This window comes from Equus asinus, chromosome 10 (genome assembly GCF_041296235.1).
Source record: "Equus asinus isolate D_3611 breed Donkey chromosome 10, EquAss-T2T_v2, whole genome shotgun sequence".
Taxonomy (NCBI): domain Eukaryota; kingdom Metazoa; phylum Chordata; class Mammalia; order Perissodactyla; family Equidae; genus Equus; species Equus asinus.
The window spans coordinates 32,193,910-32,214,026 of NC_091799.1; the positions used below are offsets into that span (position 1 = coordinate 32,193,910).

The 20,117-nt window shown below is 40.2% G+C and overlaps 1 protein-coding gene across 5 annotated transcripts in view; it reads right to left on the reverse strand.

Moving 5' to 3' along the window:
* The window catches only part of KIAA1958 (KIAA1958 ortholog), a 149,714-nt gene extending 129,743 nt beyond the window's left edge, over positions 1-19,971 (reverse strand). For 2 of the 5 annotated variants that reach the window (XR_011506285.1, XM_070518969.1), the window contains exon 1: positions 19,707-19,950. The gene's annotated coding sequence lies outside the window, so the exon portion shown is untranslated. Of the gene's footprint in view, positions 1-19,263; positions 19,371-19,706 lie in introns of those variants that run through there. The other 3 variants (XR_011506286.1, XM_044779040.2, XM_070518970.1) reach the window with 3 other exon arrangements.
* Between the last annotated feature and the right edge of the window lie 146 nt (positions 19,972-20,117).

Sequence of the window (20,117 nt, forward strand, 5' to 3'; positions counted from 1 at the left end):
CCACACAGTATATTATCTTTCTAGGCATTTTAATCACAAGTCAGCTATTTCTTGAAATGTTTATTTTAGTGTCTTCTTTATCACCAAATAATTTTCTTTCTATAATGTCTGTAAATGCAGGCTATGTTTGCTCATTTCACAAAAGTACCATATAGGGGAATGGCCCATAAAAGTGAAACAGTTTTAAAATGAACCATATAGTTTAACTAGTGGCCAGCAGGGCCAAATAATCTTATACAAATCTTATTAGAAAAAAAATTACACAATCAGCTTTATGGTACAAACCAGCCAACAGAACACTGATTTCAAAAACAATTCTCAAATGTTTAATAACGGAAATTTTTACAACATGACTTTCAGCTGTTGTTTCACCTTCCAGCTAGACAATCAGATTTTTAACCACCCTTATGGCATTGTACATATGCAGGGAGCAAACGCAATCTACTGAAGCGAAGCGGTGTGTGTAAAAGGGCTCAATTAAATGGTGGAATGTTTCTTGTAAATTAAAGCCCTATTGAATAATCATCCTCCATGCAAATTATCTTTCATGGGATGTTCCAACAATGTGCCATCATCATATGTAGCCGCTTTAATACATGCTTATTTGTAATGCTTGACATAATGAATTCTCCCTCTTTATTCCTGGAGAAATGAGAATGAGAATTTAAGCTTTTTAATTTTTCCTCGCTAGACTGCCTTTGTGAATGCACTAGTAGCGAGACACTATTTCTTCATAACCTACAGCACAGAATTATTTCACCAGATTCACACTACTAGTACATTTATCAGAAACAACAATTTAAACAGATTTCCAATGGAAAAATACCACTTTATCCTCTCCTCCTTCAAAAAAGTAAATTTTCCCTCAGAGCCTGTAAGCTCATTCACCTAATTCTTATTTCAAACCTTTAAGGTTTCTTTCTATGATTAGACAGAAGAAAATCATATGCTAAAATGTAAATGCACAAAATAGAAATTGTTAGCATAATGCATGGGGGGGCAGATATTTCCTAAAATTTATACAAAATTGTATGTTGTAAGGGCAGATGTGCATTTTCTGAGAATAAAGTTCAAAGTTTTCATAATTCTCAAAGGGGTCAAAAACCCACAAGACGGTTAGGAATTACCAAGTAAAGCTAAAAGATACAATATCTCAGAGTCATACTTTCATCTTAAAGTACAGAAAGTTTGATTAATGTCCCAGTCCACACAAATTTAGTTCCCTTGGTGCTAATGCTGCACATTTATCACACAGAACAAAAATTCCTACTCAAAAGAATCAAACTAAAACATTCAATCATAGTCATTGCTCAAAACCTAAAAAGAGATTCCACACGTCTTCCTGAGCATTCCAGATTAATTATGCACATAAGATATATCAACCTGGGGCCGGCCATGCCGAGTGGTTAAGTTCGTGAGCTCCACTTCAGCTGCCCGGGGTTCCCTGGTTTGAATCTTGGGCGCGGACCTGGGACCACTCATCAAGCCACGCTGAGGCGGCGTCCCACATGCCACAACTAGAAGGACACACAACTAAAAATGCACAACCATGTACCTGGGGGCTTTGGGGAGAAAAAGGAAAAATAAAATCTTTAAAAAAGATATATCAACCTAAGCCTTGAAGAGTAACTGACAAGGGTGTTAAGGGGGAATCTGAGTCATATGGTACTCCTTGGACCAGCGCCTGGTCTGTCAGCAGAGGGCTGGGAAAGAAAGACTAACTCAGTGTCACAATTTCATGTTCCATGAAGGTCTCTGTAAATGTATGGCTTCCTTCCCTCATACCCCCAAAATGCTTCTAAGAGTCCTTAGCTTAATTAGTATTAACCAAATCATAAATACTGAATTGTACTTTTAAAAACTTTCTCAGAGGTCTTTCTACTCACTTTAATATAATGGACTAAGAAAATTCCAAGGGACCTTCAGGTTCAATTAAATACCACAACTGCTACAACAGCAATGTCTCACTAAGCACGTAAGTACCTGAGTCCTGTTAGGAACTCACTACCAAAATCACCACACTTCTAGTTAATAAGCACAATCCCCAGGTTCTGTTCAGAATTAACGTGCCCACAGAAACCCTAAGTAACTACCATGATTCTGCAAGGAAGGCAGAAACTTTCTTATAAAGCTAGTGTGGTAGAAACACTGCTGACTATATCTGCATTAATCCAGCTATGTTAAAAGGAAAAAACAGCAGCCCAAGCAAGTAAAACTTCTGAAGACTTAGTACTGAAGAAAACAAACTAACATTGTAAAAATATTTCAGATTTTCCCCATAAAAAGTGACAGAATTTTATGCAATTCCCAAATAGTCACAAACACAAACTACTAGGGAGACGCTACACATATAAAATTATCCTTAACTAAAATAAACACCACCAAAAAAAAACCTTAATTAAAATAAATACCACAAAGAAAAATATACACAAAGAAAAAAGGAAATTTTTTTTCACAAAATGTCATAGTACTATGTAAGTTAAATTTCATGTTCAGGCCCGGCCCCGTGGCCGAGTGGTTAAGTTCACTCGCTCCGCTCTGGCAGCCCAGGGTTTCACTGGTTTGGATCCTGGGCGCGGACATGGCACTGCTCATTGGGCCACGCTGGGGTGGCATCCCACATGCCACAACTAGAAGGACCCACAACTAAAATATACAAATATGTACTGAGGGGATTTGGGGCGAAAAAGAAGAAAAAAACCAAAAAGATTGGCAACAGTTGTTAGCTCAAGACAATCTAAAAAAAAAAATTCATGTTCATACTTCAAATTTTACCAAAAGCTTTATCATAAAATAATTGTCATTTGCTAGAAAAACTAAAAAAAATTGTTAATTCTTAATTACATCCACTATGTGAGTTCAGTGGTCTTCACCCTCTTGGAGCTTAGGGGACACTCAAATACTAGAATTTTGGTGACACATAAAGGACAGGGTAACATCCTCACTCATCACTCTCTACTCGATCCCCTCCACCACTGTGTGTCTGTTTAAAGAGAGCTCTTTATTGCCCTGACCTATATACTCACAAAGCAAAGTTCTTGCATGCTCCAGTAAACAAGCAATCTTTCTTAGAACTGGCCAGACCCCATGCTTTGCCATTTACCACTCATCCTCTTCCACATTTCCTCACATGACCCACTCAGGCCGTTCAGTTAAGTCACAGTGTTTCTCCTATTGAAATAAAAATAAACAGTATTTCTCCAAAACTGGATAACCACCTATAAAGGGTTTATAGTACAGATGCTAAAACAGCACACGACTTGAAGTCACTGTGCTAATTAAGATGATTAGCTTTAAGATGTTCTTAAATTACTACATTACTATGAAGTTAAAGTAGAGAGACATGCGTAATATATAGACATTCAACAATATAAGTATTTGTTGAACTCAATTTTCTCTGATAGCTAGTGTTCAAATACCTTCCCTTCTAGATATTTAAACCTCAAAAATAATGCGTCCTATGTGCCTACTCTATTCACATGAATTCATTTAAGTTTCACAACAATCTTATGAGTTATATAACATATATCCATTTTATAAATGCAAAACTAAAGCACAGAGCGGTCACGTACTAATAAGGACCAGAAACAGGATTTAAACCCAGGCAGTCTGACTCCGAAGGCCATGCTCTAACCAGGGGGCCAGCCAGAAGACCACATTAGAAGTATCGTATGTGCTATAGTGGTTTTGGTGCTGAGAAGAGTGGGACAAAACAGATTTATATATTACTATTTTCAAGAATTTTCTTTTTAAGTTAGAGATTAGGTAAATTATTCACCACAAAAATCACTAAAGTGCTGGAAAACCTCAGACTAAATGGTGATGGAACCGAGGACCAACCATGAAAAAGAACTAGAAGCCCGAGTTCCTTCGCTTCTCTAGCTCATTTCCTTACCCACAAAATAAGGAGGTTAAAACAAATCACCTCCACAGTTCCTTCTGGTTCAAACACTGAAAAATTAATAATTAAAAACCCAGCAACTCCTTAGATGATTTAAGACACTGCTGCTCAGCAGGTTACAATCAACTTGGAGGGGGGACCTCAAGGACTTGACTTCTATGGTATTCAGAGACACAGATATGCAAAATGTTTCAAGTTTTTCAATATGCTTTTTATTATAAAATACAGCCAAATTATAGAACGTGTGGCAAAAAGTAATTCATAACCCCGTACATTAAAAACGTTAGCATGTCAGAGTATTTTCTTCCAATCTTTCCTTATGCGTTGCTTTAAATAATTGTCATTATTGAGCAGAGAGGGAGGGAGGGAAAATGGAAGAGAAAGAGCCCTCTTTTTTTCACTTGAACAATTTATAATTGGGATTTTTCATGCTGCCACTCCTCACCCCCCCTGCCTGTCCATCCTCATCCATTACTACTCTCCTCTCTCCTTCACTCCACTGCAGCTCCTCACCTTACCAGAGTTCCTACAACACATCAGGTACATTTCCAGCTCCAGCCTTTTGTACTTTCTGTTCCCTCTGGCTCAAATGCTCTTCCTTCAACTATCACATGTCAAGCCCTTTCACTTATTTTAAGTCCTTACTCAAAAGTCATTTTCTCAGTGAGGCCTTCTCTGCAACCTAAAATAACAAGGCCTCACCCTGAAATATTTCATGTCTCCCTTCCCTGCTTTGTTTTTTCATCTTCGCACTTATCCCTTACATATTATTTTATGTATTTATCTTATTTATTCTCTATCTCCTCTACCAAAATTAAAGTTCTATGAGGGTATGAATTTTTGTCTTTACTGATTTCTCAGCACCTAGAAAAGTACCTAATCCATAATAAATGCCCAATAAATATTTGCTGGATGAATGATCTCCATAACTTCATTTTAAATGGCTATATCCTATTCCATCAAGTGCTTACACCAGGATTTATCTAATAATTCCCCTACTGATGGATACATTGGTTATCGCCAATCTTTCATTATTCCATATAATGCTCTAATGTAAGGGTCAGCAAGCTTTTTTTGGAGATGGTTTGATAGCAAATATTTTCTGCTTTGCAAGGTCTCTGTAACAACAGCTAACGTCTGCCATTGTAGCACAAAGGCAGCCTCAGACAAGGAACGGGTGCAGCTGTATCTGGCTTGCAGCAGGCCACATGTAGCCTGTGGGGCCTGATCTCGGCTTCACTGCATGTTTGTGTGCATGAATCTGTTCCTATCTTTGCAATTAGGAGAATTACTGGATAAACAGGTATGAATATGTTTATGGCTCTTGATACATTGTCACACTGCTTTCAAAATGATCATCACGAGGAAGTGGAGCAACAGGAACAGTGACACACTGCTGGTGGGAGTACAAACTGATACAACTACCTTGGAAAACTGGCAGTATCTACTAAAGCTGAACATGCACACCCTATGACTGAGCAGATTAGTCAGGATACTTGTTTTCCTTCAGAAAGGCTGTGTTAGATACCGGAAGGAGCACCAGGGTTCATCTAGGGTGTGATAATATCCTGCTTATTGATCTGAGTGCTGGCCGCATGGATGCAATTTGTAAAAATGCACCAACTGTACACACAATACATTCATTTTTTGTACGTATATTATACTTTGAAGGAGTTCAGAACATATCACCCTAAAATATGCCTCTTTGACACATTCATATACCAGCAATATATTTATATACCAGCAAACAGAGGAAGGGCTCTCTGATCTCCCTATTTTTACCTAAAAGCAGGTCATAAAATTTCCCATGAGAGAGACTGGCCCAGTGGCTAGGGGTTAAGTTCACGTGGTCTGTTTCAGTGGCCCAGGGTTCATGGGTTCAGATACCGGGCACAGACCTACACTGCTCATCAAGCCAAGCTTTGGCGGTGTCCCACACACAAAATAGAGGAAGACTGGCACAGATGCTAGCTCAGCAACAATCTTCCTCAAGCAAAAAGAGGAAGATTGGCAACAGATGTTAGCCCAGGGCCAATCTTCCTCGACAAAAACAAAGAAAGAAAAATCCCACAAGAAAGGTACCCTCCTTATACCAGGAAGAGAAGAACATTTTCATCACTGGCAACTGGGAGTCAATGCCAAAATGGATCTGCACAAACAAACCTACTAAAATAACCCTTATCTTTCATTAGTTTCGCCCATATATTTCCTAATCACTGTCTCACAATTTATGGTCCCTAGCTAAAACTCCTTTGTCTTGTCAATTCCCTACACATTTCTTTTGTTTAAAATATATTTAAGCTCTTGGTCCTAACTGCTTCTTTTTGGGTCTTCTTTTTTTTACGAAGACTCCTGTGTACATATAAAAATGTTAAGTAAAATTTGTATGCTTTGCTCCTGTTAATCTGTCTTACGTCAGTTTAACTTTTAGGCCCAGCCACAGAATCAAGCAGGGTAGAAGGAAGTTTTTCCTCCCCTACAACTTCAAAGTTTTAAAAGAAAAAAAAAGAATAATGGCATATACCCATCAGCAATAAATATGAGAATAACTTCCTCCCCTCATTTCTCTTCACTAGCAATGGGCATATCTCATTCTATATTTTTGCTAATTTGATAGATTTTTTAAAAGCATCTGGATTGCCATATTATTTTATGTTTAATTATCAGTGAGGCTGAACATTTCTTTTGATTTTCATTTTGTCTGTTTTCACTGGAGTTTTATTATTTTTTTGAAACTGAAAAAATAAAACAATACAAGGCCATGAAGACCTCAATTCTTTTTTTCTTTTTTTTTGAGGAAGATTGACCCTGAGCTAATATCTGCTGCCAATTCTCCTCTTTTTGCTTTAAAAAGATTGTCTCTGAGCTAACACCTGTGCCAGTCTTCCTCTATTTTTTGTACATGAGACACTGCCACAGCATGGCTTGATGAGCGGTGTGTAGGTCCCCACCCTGGATCCGAACCTGCAAACCCCAGGCTGTCAAAGTGGAGCGCATAAACTTAACCACTATGCCACCAGGTTGGCCACTAGACCTCAACTCTTTGTCTACCACATTGCTGCAAATATTTTCTCCAGACTGTTGCTTCCCTTTTTAATTTTATTATTTTGTTTTTTAAAAACAAAGCTTAAGTTTTCACATAGCCAAACTGATTGACATTTTCATCCGTGTTCCTTTCTCAGAAAACATTATATAGAACTACATTCTTTCATTTTTAACAAAAATACTGTTTCTTATTACATAATGTGCAAGGATATCCTTATTTCTCAGGCCAACAGTATGCTCTTAGAAAGACAAATATCGGGGCGGGCCCGGTGGCGCAGCAGTTAAGTTCGCACATTCCACTTAGGTGGCCTGGAGTTGACCAGTTCAGATCCCAGGTGCGGACTTGGTACGACTTGGCACACCATGCTGTGGTAGGCGTCCCACATATAAAGTAGAGGAAGATGGCACAGATGTTAGCTCAGGGCCAGTCTTCCTCAGCAAAAAGAGGAGGATTGGCAGCAGTTAGCTCAGGGCTAATCTTCCTCCAAAAAAAAAAAAAAAAGACAAATATCTATTTCGATGATTTACAGGAAGGCATCAACTAAAAAGGTACTACGGCAAATCTATAGGGTAACTTTTGATCCCAAAAATAAATTTTAAAAAGAAAAACCCTAATCTTTTGAGGCAATTATTTTATTAATGGAAAGTGCAGATTTTATACCTTATCATTGTATAAACACACCATTAGAGAAATGCTAAGTATACAAGAAATATACTTGTGATAAGACTTTTTGTCTGTCAGAGAAAAAAGCCAGCCAGTTAGCCAAAAAACAATTTAAGAATATATTACATATCAAGAAAATATTCATATACCAAATATACTCATAGGCAGAATATTATTTATAAGAATATATATTTTCCATTGACTCAAGATGCCAGGTAAACAAAGTACATTATTGAACCAGAATTGGCATAAAAATGTTAACAACCTGAGTAATTTAGAAAAGAATTAACTCTGCAACAAATATACATTGCCTTAACACTATATTATAAAGCAGATAAACTCAAAAAGCTGTTAATAATCAGTCACTGCCTATCTTACCCTTTTTTACCTGCACAGATACACCCTTTGATCAACAGGATGTAAACAGTTTTCCAAGATAATAACAAAAAAACATACTTAAGAGTGAACAAGGACTTCTAAGCAAGCAGGACAGTAGCAAAGGCTTAGTTTTGGACTCTCCCCAAATCCACTCATAAAAACAGATGGAGCAGACCAAGAAACAGACCCAGACACATGCTCAACTGATTCTTTTACAAAGGTGCAAAAGTAATTCAACGGAGGAAGGACAGCTTTTTCAACAAGTGGTGTTAGAGTAACTGGACATTCACAGGCAATAAATGAACCTCAACCTAAACTTCACACCTTAAATAAAAATTAACACAAAATGGATCACAGACTTAACTGTAAAACACAAAAGTAAAAAACGTGTAGAAAACAACACAGGAGAAGATCTCCGAGATCTAGAGCTAGGCAAAGAGTTCTTAGACTTCATACTAAAAGCATGACCCATAGAAGGAAAAATGGGTAAAATCAAAATTAATATCTTCTTTCTCGGTGAAAGCCCACGTGAAGAGGATTAAAAGACAAGCTATAGACTAGGAGAAAACATTGGCAAACCGCATATCTGACAAAGGACTAGTATCTAGAATACATAAAGAACTCAAAACAAATATACACATACACACACACACACACACACATCCTCAATTAGAAAATGTGCAAAAGACATAAAGAGACATTCCACAGAAGAGGATATACAGACAGCAAATAAGCACATGAAAAGATGTGCAACATTAGCCATCAGGGAAATGCAAATTAAAACCAGTATCACTACACACACATCAAAATGGCTAAATACAGCAATTACGGTCCTGGGTATGTATCCCAGAGAAATTAAAAGTTATGTGCATAAGAGCTTTATTTGTAAAAGCAAAAAAATAGAATCAGCCCAGATGTCCTTCAATGAATAAATAGCTAAATAAACCAAGGTACACCCGTGGACTACTACTCAGGAATAAATAGGAACAAACTATTGATACATGCAACAGCCTAGATCAATCTCCAGGGAATCATGCTTAGTTTAAAAAAAAAAGTCTCAAAGGTTACATACTATATGATTCCATCTATATAGTATTTTTTTTTTTTTTTGGTGAGAAAGATTCGCTCTAACATCTGTTCCCCCAATCTTCCTCTTTTTTTGCTTGAGGAAGATTAGCCCTGAGCTAACATCTGTGCCATTTTGTACGTGGGTCGTGGCCACAGCATGGCTTGATGAGTGGTATAGGTTTTCACAGCCGGGTTCTGAACCCGGGGCCACCAAAGCAGAGCACACTGTACTTAACCACTACGCCATGGGGCTGGCCCCTATATAGTATTTTTTTTTAATGACAAAATTTCAGAAATGGAAGATCTAGTACTGGTTGTTAAAGGTTAGGGATGGGGGGCAGGGTGGGAGGAGAATGGAGGGGCTGGCAGAAACATGAACATACGAAGGTGATAAAACTGTATTGAACCTAATACACAAAGACAAATGAGTACCAGTAAAACTGGAAATCTGAGTAAGAGCAGTAGATTGTATCAATGTCAATGTGTTCGCTTGCTAGAGCTACCATAACAAAATACCGTAGACCAGGTAGCTTACGTAACAGAAATTCATTTTCTTACAGTTCCGCAGGCTAGAAATCCAAGATGGAGGTGTCAGCAGGTGTGGTTTCTTCTGAAGCCTCTCTCCTTGGCTTCCAGATGGCCACACTCTCGCTGTGTCCTCACATGGTCTTTCCTCTGTACAAACATCTGTGGTGTCTCTCTTTGTACCCAAAGTTCCTCTTCTCACAAGGACACCAGTCGGATTGGGTTAGGGCCACTCTAACACCCTCATTTTAACTTAATCCCCTCTTTAAAGGCCCTTGCTCCAAATATAGTCACATTCTGAAGTACTGGGCTTTAGGACTTGAACATATGAATTTGTGGAGGAGTAGAATTCAGCCCATAATAGTCAATATCTTGGTTGTGATATTATAAGTATCATTTTGCAAAATGTTATCATTAGGGGAAACTGGGCAAAGTATGCAAAGAATCTCTCTATTATTTCTTACAACTGCAAGTGAATCTACAATTCTTTCAGTGCAAAAAAACCAAAACACAGATGGAACAACTATTCTCACAATTCTATGGGTTATCTGGACAGTTTCTCTCCTGGCTTTACTTGGACTTGCTCACGTGGCTACTTTTAGCTGGAGGGTCAGGCGAGCTGGATGGGCAAAGAAGGCCTCACTCACATGCCTGACAGTAAGTGCTGGTAATCAGCTGGGGTGCCTCAATTTCCCTCCACCTGATCTCTCCTACTCCAATACTTCCTTATATTATGGTCTCAAGGCAGTATTCCCCTCAATGGGTAAGCATTTATCAAGCCTCTGTTGAATCACACTTGCTATTGTCCCACTGACCAAAGTAAGTTACGTGGCCAAAATCTGTGGAAAGGGACAAACACTGGGGCACAGATAGCAGGAGATGTCGTTTATTTGGGGCCATCAATCTAATACTCTACCACACAATATACTGATGGTCATTTGGGCAGACTTCAGTTTGGGGCCATCAATCTAATACTCTGCCACACAATATACTGATGGTCATTTGGGCAGACTTCAGTTTGGGGCTATTATAAGTAGTTCTATGAACATTCTACTACATTTATCTTGGTTAAGTACATATCTTCAAGTGGAAGTACTGAGTCATAGACGATGCATATGTATAGCTGTAGTAAATATTGCCAAACAGCTTTCCAAATTGCCTGCATTCATTTACATTTCTGTACCAATTCTGCACTCATCCAACAGGAGTGCAAGAGAATTCCAGTTATTCTACGTTCTCACCAACACTACGAATTTTTTCATCTTTTTCATTTAGCCATTCTAGTGGGTGTGCAATGGTATCTCAGTTTGATTTTAATTGAGTGGCCATATTTTTAAATACTTCACATAAGCAACAAAGGAGAAAATTTCAAACCATGAAACTAAGAAAACTACCCTGGCCCACTCCCACCCCCATCACAGAAACCTTCTAAAGTACAGGTAAATCCACCTAATTTAAACATGACCAAGCAAAAAGAATGTAATCTAATCCTACGAAAGGTATTGTGAGAAAAAAATGAAAAAAGAACCAAATAATGTACCAGTAACCAACAAAGACACATCACAAAACTATGGCCATAAAGCAGATGAGAATTGTAACACAATATTTTAATACGAATTAAAATAACTTAAGGGGCCGGCCCCATGGCCGAGTGGTTAAGTTCGCTCGCTCTGCTTCGGTGGCCCAGGGTTTCGCTGATTTGGATCCTGGGCGTGGACATGGCACCGCTCGTCAGGCCATGCTGAGGCAGCATCCCACATGCCACAACTAGAAGGACCCACGACTAGAATATACAACTATGTACTGGGGAGCTTTGGGGAGAAAAAGCAGAAAAAAAAAAAAAAAAGAAGATGATGATTGGCAACAGTTGTTAGCTCAGGTGTCATCTTAAAAAATAATAATTTAAGAAAATGATAGAAGCTATGAAAAAAGTATACATCAGAAAAAGAAAAGCTAAAAAAAGGAGAATGGTCAAATAACAAGAACATGTACACAGAGAAATGATAGAGTTCAGCACAGAATAGGAAAGAAAAGCAGCTCCGAAAGAAAGAACACGAGACTTAGATACCACGGAAAGCGCGTTAAACAGGATAAAAAGGAAAAAACACAAAAATAAAGCAAATATAAAAAATAAGATAAAAAGAATTTGAAGAAAGGTATAGATAGAAAAGGCAAGCAAAGAGCCAACATACATGTAGCAGGAGGCCCCAAAGAAGAAAATGAAAACCATGAGAGAGAATAAACAAGAAAATCTATAATTGATAAAAATATTTACGAAAAAATATTTTAGCCAACATAATAAAACACATTGTTTATATGGAAAAATTAACAGAAAACAGCCAACATTTAAGACATATTCTAGTAAAGTTATCGGCCTTTAAAGATGAAGAAAAAAGTCCTTTGGGCATCTAGGCAAAAAAAGTCACTTTTTAAAAAAGAGAACAAATCGTATTGGTATTAGACTCTGACAACACCACTTTTTACCAGAATACAATAGGGCAGGACTTCGCAAAGCATGGCTTGCGGACCAAATCCAGCCCACTGTCTGGTTCTGTAAATAAAATTTTATTTAAACACTGTCATGTTTGTTCCTGTACATGCTTTCTACGGCTGCTTTTGCACTTCAGCGGCACAGTTAAATAATTGTGACAATGACCTACGGCCTACAAAGCCTAAAATAACCACTATCTGGCCTTTACAGAAAAGGCTGGCCAAATCCTACAAGAGAGTAACATATTTAAGATACTTGAGGAAAGAAAACGTGAGGCAAGTACTTATATTCAGACAAACTGACCTTCAAGTATAAAAGCCACAGATCAACAGTTTTAAATATGAAAGACAGGAGATGTTATCCACATAAACCATTTATGAGGATGCAATGAGCTTCACATTATCAAGTGATGATCACAGAAGCCTTAGCCTAAGGACTTGAGCTGCACCCCGACTATATTTAACTGTAGAACCGAAACCAATGATGGGCAAAGGTGATAGAGTACTATGTGATTTGTACGGGGCAAACCGACAGAACTGAGAAATCTTAGGGGGCAGGAACTGACTGGTCTGGGGGCTTTATTTACAGAAGATGGGACTGAGAATAAGGGAGGAGTCACAGATAACTCCTAAATTTTTGGACTGAGAAAATGGACGGAAGGTGGCCCCATCCACTGAGCCAGGGAATACCAGAAAGGACGCAAATCTGAAGAGAAAGATAAGTCAAGTTTTAGGCATGCTGAATGTGAAATGCTTGTGGAATATCAAGTCACTGTGTCCAGTTAGTAGCTGTATACATCTGGATTTCAGGAAAGAGGGCCTAACTGGACACTAGATTCAGGGGTCATCCCCCACGGGACATGGGGGATGACCAGGATGGTGAATAACTTACCATGCAAGCAGCAAGACCAATAACTGAAAAACAGCACCAAAGAAACATGTCCTCAGAATTCACAGGAAAATCACAGCATCAGTACTTCCACTGAATTTGGCCACACTGATACGCTCCTGTATTCCAAACCAGTTATTAAGAATTTTCTACTTTAAACTATTCAAAATAAAGCATTTTAAAATAATAAATATGAAGAGTAAATAAAAACAAAATAAGGCAACTACCTACTTATTTTTGATGGCATACAGAGTTGATCACATTGCTGTGCACTGGGCCTTGCACTCAAGTGACAAACTGCCAAGAGAGTGAAAAAGACGTAAAAGATGAAACCACTGTAAAATTACACATATGGAATGAAGGATGTACGTGTGCATGAAAGACAAGGTGGAGGAACAGGCTGAGTCACGGGCTGAACTGTGTTCCCCCAAATTCACACACTGAAGTCCTAAGACTCAGCACTTCAGAATGTGACTCTGTTTGGAGACAGGGCCTTTAAAGAGGTAATTAGTAAAATGAGGTTACTTGGGCGAGTCCTAAGGATCTGGACTGATGTCTGTAAGAAGAGATTACGAGACAGACAGGCAAACAGGACAGACCATGGCAAGACACTTAAAGAACACAGCCATCTACGAGCCAAAGAGAGAGGCCTTAGAAGAACCCAACCCTGCCAACATCTTGATCTGGGACTTCTAGCCTCCAGGACTGTGAGAAAATGAGTTTTTGTTGTTTAAGCCACATAGTCTGGCGTCTTGGTTATGGCAGCCCTTGCAAACTAATACAGCCTGGGGTGAGGAATTATCCTAGCTGGGTAAGAGAGTTCACAAATACCGTGTAGGGGAGGAAGACAACTCCTCCTGCCTCTAGCTCCTTCTGGCTGGCCTAAGAATTAAACTGACATGAGACAGAATAACAGGAGAAAATAAAACAAAGTTTAATAACCTGTATACATGGGAGAAACTCAGGAAAACTCAGTAACTCGCCAAAATGGCTGAAGCCAGCACCTTAAACACCATCTTCAGCTAAAGACAAAGGAGGATGCGGGGGTAGTGCTTTGGGACCTCAAAGGAGAGGAAGGCAACTCACATGGAGACAGAAAGCAAAGTTCGCTAAACAAATGTTTGCTGGGCCATCTATAGACCATGGGACCAGAAAGAAATCTTTTGATAAAACAGCCCTTGCTAGATGTCTATCACACCTAGAATTATATACGGTGATAGCTCTTTCCTGGGACAGGCTCTTCTAAAATTCTTTTAGGCAGTTAGGGGGAAGGTCAAAGATTCTTTCAAAGAGTCAGAGTCTTTTGTCCTTAAAAATAATCCAGCCAAAGAGACAGATTTTGGGGTTGCAAATTCTGACCCCCCCACAATTGTTAACTCTGTTCCAGAAGTAGGAAGTCTCCTAACAAAAAAAAGTAGAACTTTAGCTATGTGGTAATTATGCCTTAAATAATGTAATGATAAAATTTTTTAAATAGTAAATATTTATAAGGGAAAATATTTATAAAAGAAAACTTAGGGGGCCGGCCCCATGGCATAGTGGTTGAGTCCAGCGCACTATGGTTTGGTGGCCTGGGTTCACGGGTTCAGATCCCGGGTGCAGACCTACACCACTCCTCAGCCATACTGTGGCAGAGACCACATACAAAATAGAGGAAGCCTGGCACAGACGATAGCTCAGGGCTAATCTTCCTCAAGCGAAAAAAGACAAAGACTGGCAAAAGATGTTAGCTCAGGGCAAATCCTCCTCAGTGGAAAAAAAAAAAGTTCCATTTCCAGAAACAAGAAAAATTAATGAACAATAACATGAAGAAGGAACTCACCTCTGGGCAAGCCAAATAAACAAAGAACAGGACTAGGCTTGAAATGAAAAAATACTTTTAAAAAAGGAAAACTTAAGGGACACAGTATATGCAATTAGAAAAGAAAAGAGGGGCCGGCCCGGTGGTGCAGCAGTTAAGTGCGCACGTTCTGCCTCTCGGCGGCCCGGGGTTCACTGGTTCGGATCCCGGGTGCGGACATGGCACCGCTTGGCAAGCCATGCTGTGGTAGGTGTCCCACATATAAAGTAGAGGAAGATGGGCATGGATGTTAGCTCAGGGCCAGGCTTCCTCAGCAAAAAGAGGAGGATTGGCGGTAGTTAGCTCAGGGCTAATCTTCCTGGGGGAGGGGGGGAGAAAAGGACAGAAAAGGTTAAAGTAGTGTCAGTTTTGAGGAAAACCAAAGAGAGAAGCCACCAAGATAAGTCCACTTCCTGAAATTAAAATTAACTGAAAAATAAATAAATAACCCAAAAACAATCCAGCCAAGGAAGAGAAAGTAATGATGGCAACTTTGGATAATTCTCTAGAATTCAAAAGATTTTTTTTTTCCCAGTACTTCAGCTAACAGATTCCTTGATGATTAACAAACAAAAAGACATTTTCAGGCGTGAAAAGAAAAGATATTTGCAATGGCTATTAATGGAATTCTGGTTCTTTGCAAGTTTTTAAATTTTTTTTTACAAACGGATAATAATTAGCAGCAACTGCACACATATTACTCACTGCTCTGCATCGAGAGCTACAGAGGCCATAGATTTCAAGAAGAGAGTAAGGTGGAGAGGAAAGCTATTCTTCAACTTGCAGCTACCTCAGAGAAACCTGCTCCCTGGCGCTAGGTCCACAAAGTTCAGGCAGATCAGAGGGGAAAAAACGAGCAAAATGCATCATTTTATGGCAAGATGTTTAATGTTTTTAAACGTTTCTCAAATGTTTTAACGTCTTCTTAAAGTTTTTTAAAGTTATATTTCACACAAAGTTGCACGATTTATCCTTTGAGACGCATCATGTTACTTTTCATTCAGCACAAAAAGACCAATCACTGATATTATAGACCACATCCCTTTGCTTTCTCTATAAGTGTGATAAGGCGTTTCTGAAATACATCTTTGTCACTAGAGCCATTGGTATGACCAGTATGAAATATCAAAAAGCTCTCCAACTGTTTCAGTGTAAGACTTTGCAAAACAAACTTGAATACTGCTGCATACTTTTTGTCTTTGTCCAGAAAAGCATATTAAACTTTGTTGACACTGGATACAAAATAAAATTCAAAACTTTGCATTTTCAGTACTTTTGGTTTCTTGACCTTTATTTGAATTTGAGACTAAGCTTTACCAAACAACAGAATTTACACTGTAACTAGCCAACCACAGTCCTCATTATGGAATCTATGCAGTACATTTGTTACCTAGGAAACAGACCAGAGCACAGGCAGAGTGCAATTTCAGTATAGCAAAAGAATTCTCCACTCATGCTGGTAAATAAAGTCTATAAATCAATTAATCAGAAGCAAAGTCAAGAAGTACCATGTAAGAGTTAAGCTCTACGGAAACTTTTTTAAAGGAAAAAAAGAAACCTGTGGTGCTTCTTCAGGCAACTATGTAGATCTTTTTAAGTAAATATTATGAGCAGGTTTCTTTACAAACACAAACTGTCAGAAAATAAACTGTTCAAAATAAATGGCTTCTCTCCAATCTTCAGCTTCTCTATTTTTGACAGTATTTAGGAGAAAAAGCTTCTTTAGAGCCAGCCTCATACATCTGGTAGCAGAATATTAATCCAAGAAGGAACTCTGCATTTTCGGCAAGCAGGATGGGTTTGTGCTGATCTTAAACAATGCAGGACCAGAAAGGCTGGAATGTGAGGTCACTGTCCACACCTCTCAGAGCCAGACCTGCTTCCCCACCAGGCTACAAAAAACTGCATGAAAAAGAAGGACTTAAAAGTCATAGATCTATTATAAAGAATAAAATTGTTACTTTTCAGTTTTCCATTTGGTTACTGCTAATGATAATACTAGTCATTTGTGAGTTCCAGGTAACATAAAGTGGCCATTTCGAGTTTCCTTGAAGAGTACCACATTAACTAACAAACATGAAGAGGCTAGAAAAGTCTGATTTTTAAAAGCCTATCAAATTTAACTGTGGACAGCTTAGTGTGGTTTAAAAAAAAAGAAACTGATAAATGCCAGTTTATACTGCTCAACTATATGTAAAATCCAACTTTACACAAATCAGAATTTCTGGAAGTAGCACTTGTCATATCGAAAGCAACAGAAATTTCAACCACGAAAGTGAAAAATAACTTATACGCCTTCCTAAATACCAACATACCAGAAGGCAAATTAGTTGAAAATACGTAAGGTTCTCTAGACTGCTTCTGATTACACTAATATATTATTGTCAATTATACAGAAACCAAAAAATTACTATCTACATATCACAGTCCAAAAACAAATACAAAACAAAAAACTAGGCGTTATCTTTCAGCCAGCCCACATAAAGACACTACACTGCCAATTCCAGAAAACTGTTAGACACAACTACAGCTATGCCAAGCAATTCTCAACACAGGCCACTCTCTCTGAGTGTTTAGTTTACACAGTGATTCTTTGTTAAACCTTATCGCTACGACTGACAATCTTGTATATAAATACATAAGCAAGAAATTCAATTTGTTAGCTTATCTTTTAAAAAAGTTCTTCTAAGAACTGATGAGGAGTGTATCTAAGAGCTGAAACTCTGGGAGTGGGTTTTAACTCCATTCCACCATTCCTGATAAAGCCTGAACAAATTTCAGTAACCATTCTCTTTGGGCCATCTTTATTAGAAAAGGAAGAGGAACCTTGCTCAAGGGCCTACCAGCCAGCGCCTGGCACCGAGCTCCGTGCCTTTGTGCAGAGTTTAAATTCATTTATCTAATCTAGACCGGAAGTCAAAGCAGGAACTAATAAAATTTGATCAACTCAAAGGGGTTGGTAAGATCACTGTTAGACGAAACCTCTTCTAGGTTTTAAGTAAAGCGTGCAAAAATGTACACTCTAGGCATTTACAAAATTAGGCCTGAAATAATAATAATCTGTTAATGTAACTAGGGCAAGAATCTAGGATAAATTTTTCTCCTTGAAAAAGACCACTATTTTAAGCATACTAAACTGTCTTCTCTTTATAATGACAAACATCAGTTTGCCTAATTAAACGGTATTAAATTGTATATTGTTTTCTGATCAATTTCTACATCTTACTTTTGGAAAGTTTAAGTAAATATTTTTCTACTGTGTTTTTCCTTCAAGTTTAAATAATGTTTTATTTTTTAAGAAAACTTCCATTTTCTACATATAGCTGTACATATAACTGAGTGCTTCTCAAACTGTTTTTCTTTTTTGTAATCTCCCTGGTAACTGTCAGTTTTAAGTTTGTCAATATGGATTCTCAAACAACAGGCACAAAATAAAAAATAAAGTTTCCAGAAGTGAAAAGCAGATTAAGATTAATACAAAGGTATAAATCTGTACCTGCATTAAAATTCTAAATCTGTAAAATTAATTTTCTGGGTGTTTATTCAACTTCATTTATTATTTGAATATCTACAAATACATAGTTCATAAGAAACTCAGCCAGATAACATAAATCAGAAATAGCATCCACGGTACTTTTCACAACACTATATCCACCATACACAACACAATCGTTGGGTTATATACAGAGAATACATAAATACATAGAATGAGATAGGGAAAGGACAAGCACAGGGGGGAAAAAGTCAGTTCTAACATTCATGTTCTCCCAACACGCTGTTAAAGATCTCATATCTTAAAACAGCAAAAATAAAGGTTTTAGCTTGAACGGCAAGCTAGATAACCGTTTACTGCACTCCAATTTCACTCCACCGTGGAAGCTGTCACTACCTGACTCGCTTGTTAACTGTTTATTTAACAGGTACATTCTATTATGCTAATCCTAAGGAGTCTGGAAAATAACAAAACTTTACCCCAAAACTTTAAAATAGACATAGAGATAAAACTGTAAAAATCACAGCCACGTTCACCTTTTATTTCTTGCCTTTAAGTCTCCATCTAATCTTAAAAAAGGAAGAAAAAACAGCCACCAGGAAGCCAAAAAGATTCTTGATTTTGATTTGATTGTGGTCAGCCCACCTCCTTCTACCCAGGGAAATACATTTCTCGATGTATTTGATAACAAACACGCATCACTGTGCGCAGCCTCAGATGGGGGCGGGGAGGGGGGTGCAGAAGAGCCTTTCGGAGAAAGCCCTCCTCCGTTAGAAACAATAAATAAGGGACCGAAGCGATGCACGTTCCCTCACACCCGCCCCAAACGCACTTCAGCGTGCCTTCCCCGCGAGGGAACGCGACCGGCGAAGCCCCGACCCACCTCTCTCCCTCCCTCTCCACAAGCATCTCAAGACTTGGAAACTAAGCGCCCCGATCTTTTCTTTCTCCTTCCCGCCCTCCTTCCCACCTCCAAAAGACCCCGGAGCAGGAGCAGGAGCAGGAGCAGGAGCAGGAGCAGGAGCGGGCGAGCCAGCCCCGCGCCGCGCGCCCGCGGCCACCGGAGATGCTGGGCGGCCGGCCGGCCCCGGGGAGGCGGACCAGAGCCGCCCGCGGCCGCCGGCGCTCGCTCCCGGAGCCCGCTCGGCCGCCGGGGGTGTCCGCCTCCCACGCCCCCAAGCCCGTCGCCGGCGATGTCCGGCCGCCCGGCTCTGCCCGGACTCTCGGCCTTTCCACCGCCCCCCCTCCCCGCCCCCGAAGAGACAAAAGGAGGGTTCAGCCGGGTCACTGCTCGGCCGCCGAGGGGGAGGCAGCGCGGACACCGGCGCGGCCGCCCCCCACACAAAGGGGCTCCCCGGCCGGGTCGCAGCGTCGGCGCGCTCGTGCCCGCCCCGCGCGCGGGCTCTCACCCACCTGCAGGTGTCTGTGCGTCTGTCCATAGGAACGCGGGCGGCGGGGGGGGCCTGAGGGAGCCGGGCGGACCGGGCTGGACGGGGCGGGACGGAGGGCAGGCGGGGAGGGAGAGCGCCCGCAGGGCCGGGAGCGAGGGCGAGTGGAGCGGGGAAGGCGCCGGGCGGGCGGCGGACGGAGGCGCGGGGCGCGGGGCGGGGGCGCCAGCCTGGCTCGGCCGACCGGCGCGCGCCGCTCCGTGCGCCCCGGGCTCCGCGCGCCCGGCTCCGAGCGCGGCGGGCGGGCAGGGGGCGGGGCGGGGGCGGGGCGGGGCCGGCGCGCGGGGCGGGGGCTCGGACCCCGGGCTCCAGCCGGCGCCGGAAACGCGCCGTGGTCCGCGAGACCCACAGGAAGTGTGTAACGACACCTCCTACG